The sequence below is a fragment of the Vidua chalybeata genome, chromosome 1 (assembly GCF_026979565.1).
Source record: "Vidua chalybeata isolate OUT-0048 chromosome 1, bVidCha1 merged haplotype, whole genome shotgun sequence".
NCBI classification, from domain to species: Eukaryota; Metazoa; Chordata; class Aves; order Passeriformes; family Viduidae; genus Vidua; species Vidua chalybeata.
In genome coordinates, this window is record NC_071530.1 from 152867166 (window position 1) to 152879483 (window position 12318).

Below are 12318 nucleotides of genomic sequence, written 5' to 3' on the forward strand. Positions count from 1 at the left end.
CCTGTCCCCCCCTGTCCCCTCTGTGTCCCCCCCTGTCCCCTCTGTGTCCCCTCTGTGTCCCCTCTGTGTCCCCCCCTGTCCCCTCTGTGTCCCCCCCTGTCCCCCCCAGACGCCGCCGCCCCCCCCAGGCTGGAGGCGTCGGGAGAGAGTGAGTGGGGGAGGGGAGCGGCCATGGGACCCCCCCGGGACACCCCAAAATCCCATCGGGGACCCCAAAAACAACACCTGGGGATCCCAAAACCCGCCCGGGACACCCCAAATCCCCCCCGGGACACCCCAAATCCCCCCGGGACACCCCAAAATCCCATCGGGGACCCCAGAATCCCCCCCCGGGACCCCAAAACAACACCTGGGGATCCCAAACCCCCCCGGGACACCCCAACCCCCCCCCCGGGACCCCAAAATCCCACCGGGGACCCCAAAAACAACACCTGGGGATCCCAAAACCCCCCCCGGGACACAACAAAACCCCCCGGGACACCCCAAAATCCCATCGGGGACCCCAGAAGCCCATCGGGGACCCCAACCCCCCCCGGGGACCCCAGAAACGCCCCGGGGACCCCAAAAACTCATCGGGATACCCCAAAACCCCCCTGACCCCCCCCGGGGACCCCAAAATCCCACCGGGGAACCCAAAACCCCCCCGGGACCCCAAAACCCCCACGGGACACCCCAAAACCCCATCGGGGACCCCAAAACCCCATCGGGGACCCCAAAAACGCCCTGACCCCCCCGGGACACCCCAAAATCACATCGGGGACCCCAAAATCCCATCGGGGAACCCAAAACGCCCCCGGGACCCCAAAATCCCACCGGGGGCCCCAAAACCCCCACGGGACACCCCAAAACCCCATCGGGGACCCCAAAAACGCCCTGACCCCACCAGGGACACCCCAAAATCCCCCCGGGGACCCCAAAAACTCATCGGGGACCCCAAAATATCCCTGACACCCCCCGGGACAACCCAAAAACTCATCGGGGACCCCAAAATCCCATCGGGGACCCCAAAATCCCACCGGAGACCCCAAAAATCACCTGTGTCCCCCTAGGAACCCCAAAAATCCTCCGGGGACCCCAAAATCCCATCGGGGACCCCAAAATCCCACCAGAGACCCCCAAAACAACCCCTGGGGACCCCAAAAACAACCCCGGGACCCCAAAATCCCACCGGGGACCCCAAAACCCTCCCGACCCCCGCCGGGAACCTCAAAAACGCCCCGGGGACCCCCAAAAACCCCCCGGGGATCCCAAATCCCTCCCGGGGACCCCAAAAACCCATCGGGGACCCCAAAAAAACCCTGACGCCCCCCCCGGGACACCCCAAAACCCCCACGGGACCCCAAAATCCCATCGGGGACCCCAGAAGCCTATCGGGGACCCCAAAAACAACCCCTGGGGACCCCAAAAACAACCCCGGGGACCCCAAAATCCCATCGGGGACCCCAAAAACCAATCGGGGACCCCAAAATCCCTCCTGAGCCCCCCAGGGGACCCCAAATCCCTCCGGGACCCCCGAATTCCTCCCCAGGGACCCCCAAAATCCCTCCTGACCCCCCCTTGCCCCCCCCCAGGTGACCTCAGCACCTCGGCGCACCTGGGCAAAGGTAGGGGCACCCCAAAAATGGACAGGGGCACCCCAAAAATGGACACGGGGACCCCAAAAATGGGCACGGGGACCCCAAAAATGGGCAGGGGCACCCCAAAAATGGGCAAAGGGAACCAAAAAATGGGGACAAAGGGACCCCAAATATGGGGGTAAGGACCCCAAAAATGGGCAGGGGGACCCCAAAAATGGGAACGGGAACCCCAAAAATAGGCACGGGGACCCCAAAAATGGGCAAAGAGTCCCTAAAAATGGGCAAAGAGTCCCTAAAAATGGGCAAAGGGACCCAAAAATGGCACGGGAACCCCAAAAATGGGCAAAGGGACCCCAGAAATGGGCACGGGAACCCCAAAAATGGGCAAAAGGACCCCAAAAATGGGCACGGGGAACCAAAAAATGGGGGTAAGAACCCCAAAAATGGGCAAAGGGACCCCGAAAATGGGCGCAGAGACTCCAAAAATGGGCACGGGGAACCAAAAAATGGGCAAAGGAACCCCAAAAAGGGGCACGGGGACCCCAAAAATGGGCACAGGGAACCAAAAAATGGGGACAAAGGGACCCCAAAAATGGGGGTAAGGACCCCAAAAATGGGCACGGGGACCCCAAAAATGGGCACGGGATCCGCAAAATGGGCAAAGGGACCCCAAAAATGGGGAGAGAGTCCCCAAAAATGGGCACTGGGATCCCAAAAATGGGCACGGGAACCCCAAAAATGGGCAAATGACCCCAAAAATGGGGACAGGGAACCAAAAAATGGGGGCAAAGGGACCCCAAAAATGGGGGTAAGGACCCTAAAAATGGGCAGGGGGACCCCAAAAATGGGCAAAGGGACCCAAAAATGGCAAAGGGACCCGAAAATGGCAAAGGGACCCCAAAAATGGGGACAGGGATCCCAAAAAAGGGGACAGGGAACAAAAAAATGGGGGCAAAGGGACCCCAAAAATGGGGGTAAGGACCCTAAAAATGGGCAGGGGGACCCTAAAAATGGGCAAGGGGCACCCCAAAAATGGACAAGGGACCCCAAAAATGGCAAATGGACCCAAAAAATGGGCAAAGGGACCCAAAAATGGGCAGGGGCACCCCAAAATGGGCAAAGAGTCCCTAAAAATGGGCACGGGGACCCCAAAAATGGGCACAGGGACCACAAAATTGGGATGGGGCACCCCAAAAATGGGCAAGGGGACCCAAAAATGGCACGGGGATCCCAAAAATGGGGACAGGGACCCCAAAAATGGGCACGGGGACCCCAAAATGGGCAAGGGGCACCCCAAAAATGGGCACGGGCACCCCAAAAATGGGGACGGGGACCCTAAAAATGGGCAAAGGGACCCCAAAAATGGGCACGGGGACCCCAAAAATGGGGGTAAAGTCCCCAAAAATGGGTAAATGACCCCAAAAATGGGGACAGGGAACCAAAAAATGGGCAGGGGGACCCCAAAAATGGGCACGGGGACCCCAAAAATGGGCAAGGGGCACCCCAAAAATGGGAACAGGGACCCCAAAAATGGGCACGGGGACCCCAAAAATGGGCACGGGATCCGCAAAATGGGCAAAGGGACCCCAAAAATGGGGACAGAGACCCCAAAAATGGGCACGGGAACCCCAAAAATGGGCAAATGACCCCAAAAATGGGGACAGGGAACCAAAAGATGGGGACAAAGGGACCCCAAAAATGGGGGTAAGGACCCCAAAAATGGGCAGGGGGACCCCAAAAATGGGCACGGGATCCGCAAAATGGGCAAAGGGACCCCAAAAATGGGGAGAGAGACCCCAAAAATGGGCACTGGGATCCCAAAAATGGGCACGGGAACCCCAAAAATGGGCAAATGACCCCAAAAATGGGGACAGGGAACCAAAAAATGGGGGCAAAGGGACCCCAAAAATGGGGGTAAGGACCCTAAAAATGGGCAGGGGGACCCCAAAAATGGGCAAAGGGACCCCAAAAATGGGGGTAAGGACCCTAAAAATGGACAGGGGCGCCCCAAAAATGGGCAAAGAGTCCCTAAAAATGGGCAAAGGGACCCGAAAAATGGGGAGGGGCACCCCAAAAATGGCCACAGGGACCCCAAAAATGGGCAAGGGGCACCCCAAAAATGGGCACGGGGATCCCAAAAAAGGGGACAGGGACCCCAAAAATGGGCACGGGCACCCCAAAAATGGCAACAGGGACCCCAAAAATGGGCACAGGGACCCAAAAATGGCAAAGGGACCCCAAAAATGGGCAGGGGCACCCCCAAAATGGGCAGGGGGACCCCCAAATTCCCGCCCCCGGGGGGGTCCCTGTGCCCCCCCCCCACCCCGTGCCCCCCCGCTGTGCCCAGCTGTGACGTCACTCGCCTTCCCGGGGTCCCCGCTGGCCACGGAGCCCCGGGACCCCCCCCCGGGGGGCGACTCCGGCTCCGAGAGCGGCTCCGTCAGCGTCCGAGGTGAGGGGGGGTCCCCAGAGTGGGGTGGGAGGGGTCCCCAAAATGGGGAGGGGTCCCCTAAATGGGGAGGGGTCCCAAAATGGGGATGGGGGGTCCCCAGAGTGGGGTGGGAGGGGTCCCCAAAATGGGGGGGGTCCCAAAATGGGGAGAGGGTCCCCAAAATGGGGAGGGGGGGTCCCCAGAGTGGGGTGGGAGGGGTCCCCAAAATGGGGAGGGGTCCCAAAATGGGGAGGGGTCCCAAAATGGTGAGGGGGGGTCCCCAGAGTGGGGTGGGAGGGGTCCCCAAAATGGGGGGGGTCCCAAAATGGGGAGAGGGTCCCCAAAATGGGGAGGGGGGGTCCCCAGAGTGGGGTGGGAGGGGTCCCCAAAATGGGGGGTCTCCCAAAATGGGGAGGGGTCCCCAAAATGGGGAGGGGTCCCAAAATGTGGATGGGGGTCCCCAAAATGTGGATGGGGGTCCCAAAATGGGGATGGGGGTCCCCAAAATGGGGAGGGGTCCCAAAATAGGGGAGGGGTCCCCAAAATAGGGGAGGGGTCGTAAAAGTGGTGGGGGGGTCCCCAAAATGGGGGGGGTCCCAAAATGGGGATGGGGGTGGTCCCCAAAATGGGGGTGGTCCCCAAAATGGGGAGGGGTCCCAAAATGGGGGAGGGGTCCCAAAATGGGGATGGGGGGTCCCCAAAATGGGGGGGGTCCCCAAATGGGGAGGGGTCCCAAAATGGGGAGGGGTCCCCAAAGTGGGGAGGGAGGATCCCAAAATGAGCAGGGGTCCCAAAATGGGGGAGGGGTCCCAAAATGGGGATGGGGGGTCCCCAAAATGGGGGGGTCCCCAAAATGGGGAGGGGTCCCAAAATGTGGATGGGGGTCCCAAAATGGGGATGGGGGTCCCCAAAATGGGGAGGGGTCCCAAAATGGGGAGGGGTCCCAAAATAGGGGAGGGGTCCCCAAAATAGGGGAGGGGTCGTAAAAGTGGTGGGGGGGTCCCCAAAATGGGGGGGGTCCCAAAATGGGGATGGGGGTGGTCCCCAAAGTGGGGGTGGTCCCCAAAATGGGGAGGGGTCCCAAAATGGGGGAGGGGTCCCAAAAATGGAGGGGGGTCCCCAAAGTGGGGAGGGAGGATCCCAAAATGGGGAGGGGTCCCAAAATGAGCAGGGGTCCCAAAATGGGGGAGGGGTCCCAAAATGGGGATGGGGGGTCCCCAAAATGGGGGGGGTCCCCAAAATGGGGAGGGGTCCCAAAATGGGGGAGGGGTCCCAAAATAGGGGGGGGGATCCCAAAAATGGAGGGGGGTCCCCAAAGTGGGGAGGGAGGATCCCAAAATGGGGAGGGGTCCCAAAATGGGGAGGGGGGGTCCCCAAATGGAGAGGGGTCCCAAAAGTGGTGGGAGGGGTCTCCAAAATGAGCAGGGGTCCCCAAAGTGGGGATGGGGGTCCCCAAAATGGGGAGGGGTCCCAAAAGTGATGGGGAGGGGTCTGGGGGCTCTGGGGGCATCCCCAAGGTGTTGGGGAGGGGTCTCAGGATATTGGGGAGGGGTCTCAAGATATTGGGGAGGGGTCCCAGGATATTGGGGAGGGGTCTCAGGGTGCTGGGGAGGGGTTCCAGGATGGTGGGGAGGGGTCTCAGGATTGTGGGGAGGGGTCCCAGGGTATTGGGGAGGGGTCTCAGGATATTGGGGAGGGGTCCCAGGGTATTGGGGAGGGGTCTCAGGATATTGGGGAGGGGTCTCGGTGTGTTGGGGAGGGGTCCCAGGATATTGGGGAGGGGTCTCAGGATATTGGGGAGGGGTCTCGGTGTGTTGGGGAGGGGTCCCAGGGTATTGGGGAGGGGTCTCAGGATATTGGGGAGGGGTCCCAGGATATTGGGGAGCGGTCCCAGGGTATTGGGGAGGGGTCTCAGGATATTGGGGAGGGGTCTCGGTGTGTTGGGGAGGGGTCCCAGGATATTGGGGAGGGGTCTCAGGATATTGGGGAGGGGTCCCAGGGTATTGGGGAGGGGTCTCAGGGACCCCGCGGGTGTCGGGGTCCCCCAAGGTCCCCTCCCCCCCCAGGTCCCCTCTCCGATGTCCCCTCCCAGTCCAGCGAGTCCGAGGAGGGTGAGACCCCAAAGACCCCAGACCCAAATCCACAAATCCCCCAGACCCCAAAGACCCCAGACCCAAATCCACAAATCCCCCAGACCCCAAAGACCCCAGACCCAAATCCCCAAAGACCCCAGACCCCAAAGACCCCAGACCCAAATCCACAAATCCCCCAGACCCCAAAGACCCCAGACCCAAATCCACAAATCCCCCAGACCCCAAAGACCCCAGACCCAAATCCACAAAACCCCCAGACCCCAAAGACCCCAGACCCAAATCCACAAAACCCCCAGACCCCAAAGACCCCAGACCCAAATCCACAAAACCCCCAGACCCCAAAGACCCCAGACCCAAATCCACAAAGACCCCAGACCCCAAAGACCCCAGACCCAAATCCACAAATCCCCCAGACCCCAAAGACCCCAGACCCAAATCCACAAATCCCCCAGACCCCAAAGACCCCAGACCCAAATCCACAAAACCCCCAGACCCCAAAGACCCCAGACCCAAATCCACAAATCCCCCAGGCCCCAAAGACCCCAGACCCAAATCCACAAAACCCTCAGACCCCAAAGACCCCAGACCCAAATCCACAAAACCCCCAGACCCCAAAGACCCCAGACCCAAATCCACAAAACCCCCAGACCCCAAAGACCCCAGACCCAAATCCACAAAACCCCCAGACCCCAAAGACCCCAGACCCAAATCCACAAAACCCCCAGACCCCAAAGACCCTAGACCCAAATCCACAAATCCCCCAGACCCCAAAGACCCCAGACCCAAATCCCCAAAGACCCCAGACCCCAAAGACCCCAGACCCAAATCCACAAATCCCCCAGACCCCAAAGACCCCAGACCCAAATCCACAAATCCCCCAGACCCCAAAGACCCCAGACCCAAATCCACAAAACCCTCAGACCCCAAAGACCCCAGACCCAAATCCACAAATCCCCCAGACCCCAAAGACCCCAGACCCAAATCCACAAAACCCCCAGACCCCAAAGACCCCAGACCCAAATCCACAAAACCCCCAGACTCCAAAGACCCCAGACCCAAATCCACAAAACCCCCAGACCCCAAAGACCCCAGACCCAAATCCACAAATCCCCCAGACCCCAAAGACCCCAGACCCAAATCCCCAAAGACCCCAGACCCCAAAGACCCCAGACCCAAATCCACAAATCCCCCAGACCCCAAAGACCCCAGACCCAAATCCACAAAACCCCCAGACCCCAAAGACCCCAGACCCAAATCCACAAATCCCCCAGACCCCAAAGACCCCAGACCCAAATCCACAAAACCCCCAGACCCCAAAGACCCCAGACCCAAATCCACAAATCCCCCAGACCCCAAAGACCCCAGACCCAAATCCACAAAACCCCCAGACCCCAAAGACCCCAGACCCAAATCCACAAATCCCCCAGACCCCAAAGACCCTAGACCCAAATCCACAAATCCCCCAGACCCCAAAGACCCCAGACCCAAATCCACAAAACCCCCAGACCCCAAAGACCCCAGACCCAAATCCACAAAACCCCCAGACCCCAAAGACCCCAGACCCAAATCCACAAAACCCCCAGACCCCAAAGACCCCAGACCCAAATCCACAAATCCCCCAGACCCCAAAGACCCCAGACCCTAATCCCCAAAGACCCCAGACCCAAATCCCCAAATCCCCAAACCCCCAAAACCCCCAGACCCCAAAGACCCCAGACTCAAAACCCCCATACCCCAAAGCCCCCAGACCCAAATCCCCAAAGCCGCCAGACCCCAAAGCCCCCAGACCCAAATCCCCAAAGCCCCCAGACCCAAATCCCAAAAATCTCAAACCCCCAAAGCCTCCAGACCCCAAATCCCCAAAGACCCCAGACCCAAATCCCCAAAACCCCCAAACCCCCCAGACCTCAAATCCCCCAGACCCAAATCCCCAAAGCCCCCAAACCCCAAATCCCCAAAGCCCCCAGACCCCAAAACCCCAAAACCCTGAAGCCCCCAGACCCCAAATCCCGATCCTAGGGATTCCCAAAGCCCCTAGACCCCAAATCCCCAAATCCCCCAAACCCCAAAGCCCCCAGACCCCAAAATCCCAAAGCCCCAAAATCCCCCAGACCCCAAAACCCGACCCTGGGGGTCCCCCACGACCCCAGGTGGCCCCGTTTTTGGGGTTCCCGGTGTTTTGGGGTTCCCGGTGTTTTTGGGGGATTCCCGGTGTTTTTGGGGTTTCCCGGTGTTTTTGGGATTCCCGGTGTTTGGGTGTTCCCGGTGTTTTGGGGGATTCCCGTTTTTGGGGGTTCCCGGTGTTTTTGGGGTGTTCCTGGTGTTTTTGGGGGTTCCCGGTGTTTTTGGGGTTCCCGGTGTTTTTGGGGGATTCCCGGTGTTTTTGGGGTGTTCCCGGTGTTTTTGAGGTTCCCGGTGTTTTTGGGGGATGCCCGGTGTTTTTGGGGGTTCCCGGTGTTTTTGGGGTGTTCCCGGTGTTTTTGGGATTCCTGGTGTTTTTGGGGGTTCCCGGTGTTTTTGGGGTTCCCGGTGTTTTTGGGGGATGCCCGGTGTTTTTGGGGGTTCCCGGTGTTTTTGGGGTTCCCGTTTTTGGGGTTCCCGGTGTTTTTTGGGGATTCCCGGTGTTTTTGGGGTTCCCGGTGTTTTTGGGGTGTCCCCGGTGTTTTTGGGGGATTCCCGTTGTTTTTGGGGTGTTCCCGATGGTTTTGAGGTGTCCCCGGTGTTTTTTGGCGTGTTCCCGATGTTTTTGGGGGATTCCCGATGTTTTTGGGGTGTTCCCGATGTTTTTGGGGGATTCCCGGTGTTTTTGGGGTGTTCCCGGTGTTTTGGGGTGTTCCCGATGTTTTTGGGGTGTCCCCGGTGTTTTTGGGGATTCCCGTTGTTTTTGGGGTGTTCCCGATGGTTTTGAGGTGTCCCCGGTGTTTTTTGGCGTGTTCCCGATGTTTTTGGGGGATTCCCGATGTTTTTGGGGTGTTCCCGATGTTTTTGGGGTGTCCCCGGTGTTTTTGGGGTGTCCCCGGTGTTTTTGGGGTGTTCCCGATGTTTTTGGGGTTCCCGGTGTTTTTGGGGGATTCCCGGTGTTTTTGGGGTTCCCGGTGTTTTTGGGGGATTCCCGGTGTTTTGGGGTTCCCGTTTTTGGGGTTCCCGGACAGGGTGGGGACATTGGAGGGACCGGGGGGACACCGGGGGGGACACCGGGGGTGGCCAAGGGGACAGGGTGACATTGCAGGGGTGACACTGGCGGGGGGGGGGGACAGGGGGACACCAGGGGAGAGGGTGGGGGTGACATGGGGACAGGGTGACACCGCCGGGGACACAGGTGACACACAGGTGACACACAGGTGGCACAGGGTGACACTGCCAGGGACACAGGTGACACACAGGTGACACACAGGTGGCACAGGGTGACACTGCCAGGGACACAGGTGACACACAGGTGACACACAGGTGACACACAGGTGACACGGAGGTGGCACAGGGTGACACTGCCAGGGACACAGGTGACACACAGGTGACACGGAGGTGACACAGGGTGACACTGCCAGGGACACAGGTGACACACAGGTGACACAGGTGACACCCAGGTGACACACAGGTGACACAGGTGACACCCAGGTGACACCCAGGTGACACACAGGTGACACAGGGTGACACAGGGTGACACAGGTGACACCCAGGTGACACCCAGGTGACACAGGTGACACCCAGGTGACCCCTCTGTCCCCTCTGTCCCCGCAGGGCTCTGACGCCGCCGCTCCCGATGGATTCTCCCGCGGGACCTTCCGGAACCTTCCCCGCTGTCCCCCCGCTGTCCCCGCTGTCCCCGCTGTGTCCCCCCGGTGTCCCCTCGCTGTCCCCTCGCTGTCCCCGGTCCGGGGGTCCCCGGGGGTGGCCGGACCCCCCCGCGTGTCCCCCCCGCGTGTCCCCAATAAAGTCCCTGCAGAGGCACCGCGACACCACGGGAGGGGACACCGGGGACACCGGGGGGACACTGGGGACATTGGGGACATTGGGGGGGCATTGGGGACATTGGGGACATTGTGGGGACATTGGGGACATTGGGGACACTGGGGACATTGGGGGGACACCGGGGACATTGGGGACATTGTGGGGACATTGGGGACATGGGGGGGACACTGGGGGGACATTGGGGACATTGGGGGGGCTTTGGGGACATTGGGGACATTGGGGACATGGGGGGGACACTGGGGGGACATTGGGGACATTGGGGGGGCTTTGGGGACATTGGAGGGATATTGGGGACATTGGGGGGACATTGAGGGGACGGGGGGGACATTGGTGCCATTGGGGGGACACCGGGGACATTGTGGGGACATTGGGGGACACTGGGGGGGCTTTGGGGGGACACCGGGGACACTGGGGGGGACACTGGGGGGACACCTGGTGGGACATTGGGGGGGCTTTGGTGCCATTGGTGGGACATGGGGGGACACTGAGGGGACACTGAGGGGACACTGGGGGGACACTGGGGGGACACTAGGGGGACACTAGGGGGGCTTTGGGGACATTGGTGGGACATTGTGGGGACATTGAGTGGACATTGAGGGGACATTGAGGGGACATTGAGGGGACATTGAGGGGACATTGAGGGGACGCTGGGGGGACACCGGGGACACGGGGGGGACATTGGGGGGGCTTTGGTGCCATTGGTGGGACATTGGGGACATTGGGGGGACATGGGGGGGACACTGAGGGGACATTGGGGGACATTGGTGCCATTGGGGGGACACCGGGGACATTGGGGACACTGGGGACATTGTGGGGACACTGGGGACACTGGGGACATTGGGGACATTGTGGGGACATTGTGGGGACATTGGGGACACTGGGGACATTGGGGGGACATTGAGGGGACATTGGGGGGGGCATTGGGGACATTGGGGACATTGGGGGGGCATTGTGGGGACATTGGGGACAGTGGGGACATTGAGGGGACATTGAGGGGACATTGGGGGGGCATTGGGGACATTGGTGCCATTGGGGGGACACCGGGGACATTGGGGACATTGTGGGGACATTGGGGACATTGGGGACATTGGGGACATTGGGGGGACATGGGGGGGACACTGGGGGGACATTGGGGACATTGGGGGGACACCGGGGACATTGGGGACATTGGGGGGACATTGAGGGGACATTGGGGACATTGGGGACATTGTGGGGACATTGGGGGGGCATTGGGGACATTGGGGACATTGTGGGGACATTGGGGACATTGTGGGGACATTGGGGACATTGGGGACATGGGGGGGACACCGGGGACATTGGGGACATTGTGGGGACATTGGGGACATGGGGGCGACACTGGGGGGACATTGGGGACATTGGGGGGGCTTTGGGGACATTGGAGGGATATTGGGGACATTGGGGGGACATTGAGGGGACGGGGGGGACATTGGTGCCATTGGGGGGACACCGGGGACATTGTGGGGACATTGGGGGACACTGGGGGGGCTTTGGGGGGACACCGGGGACACTGGGGGGACACTGGGGGGACACCTGGTGGGACATTGGGGGGGCTTTGGTGCCATTGGTGGGACATGGGGGGACACTGGGGGGACACTGGGGGGACACTAGGGGGGCTTTGGGGACATTGGTGGGACATTGTGGGGACATTGAGTGGACATTGAGGGGACATTGAGGGGACGCTGGGGGGACACCGGGGACACGGGGGGGACACTGGGGGACACCTGGTGGGACATTGGGGGGGCTTTGGTGCCATTGGTGGGACATGGGGGGGACACTGAGGGGACACTGAGGGGACACTGGGGGGACACTGGGGGGACTCTAGGGGGACACTAGGGGGGCTTTGGGGACATTGGTGGGACATTGTGGGGACATTGAGTGGACATTGAGGGGACATTGAGGGGACATTGAGGGGACATTGAGGGGACATTGAGGGGACGCTGGGGGGACACCGGGGACACGGGGGGACATTGGGGGGGCTTTGGTGCCATTGGTGGGACATTGGGGACATTGGGGGGACATTGGGGGGACACTGAGGGGACATTGGGGGACATTGGTGCCATTGGGGGGACACCGGGGACATTGGGGGGACACCGGGGACATTGGGGGGACACTGGGGACATTGGGGGGACATTGGGGGGACATTGTGGGGACATTGGGGACACTGGGGACATTGGGGGGACATTGTGGGGACATTGGGGACACTGGGGACATTGGGGGAGCATTGGGG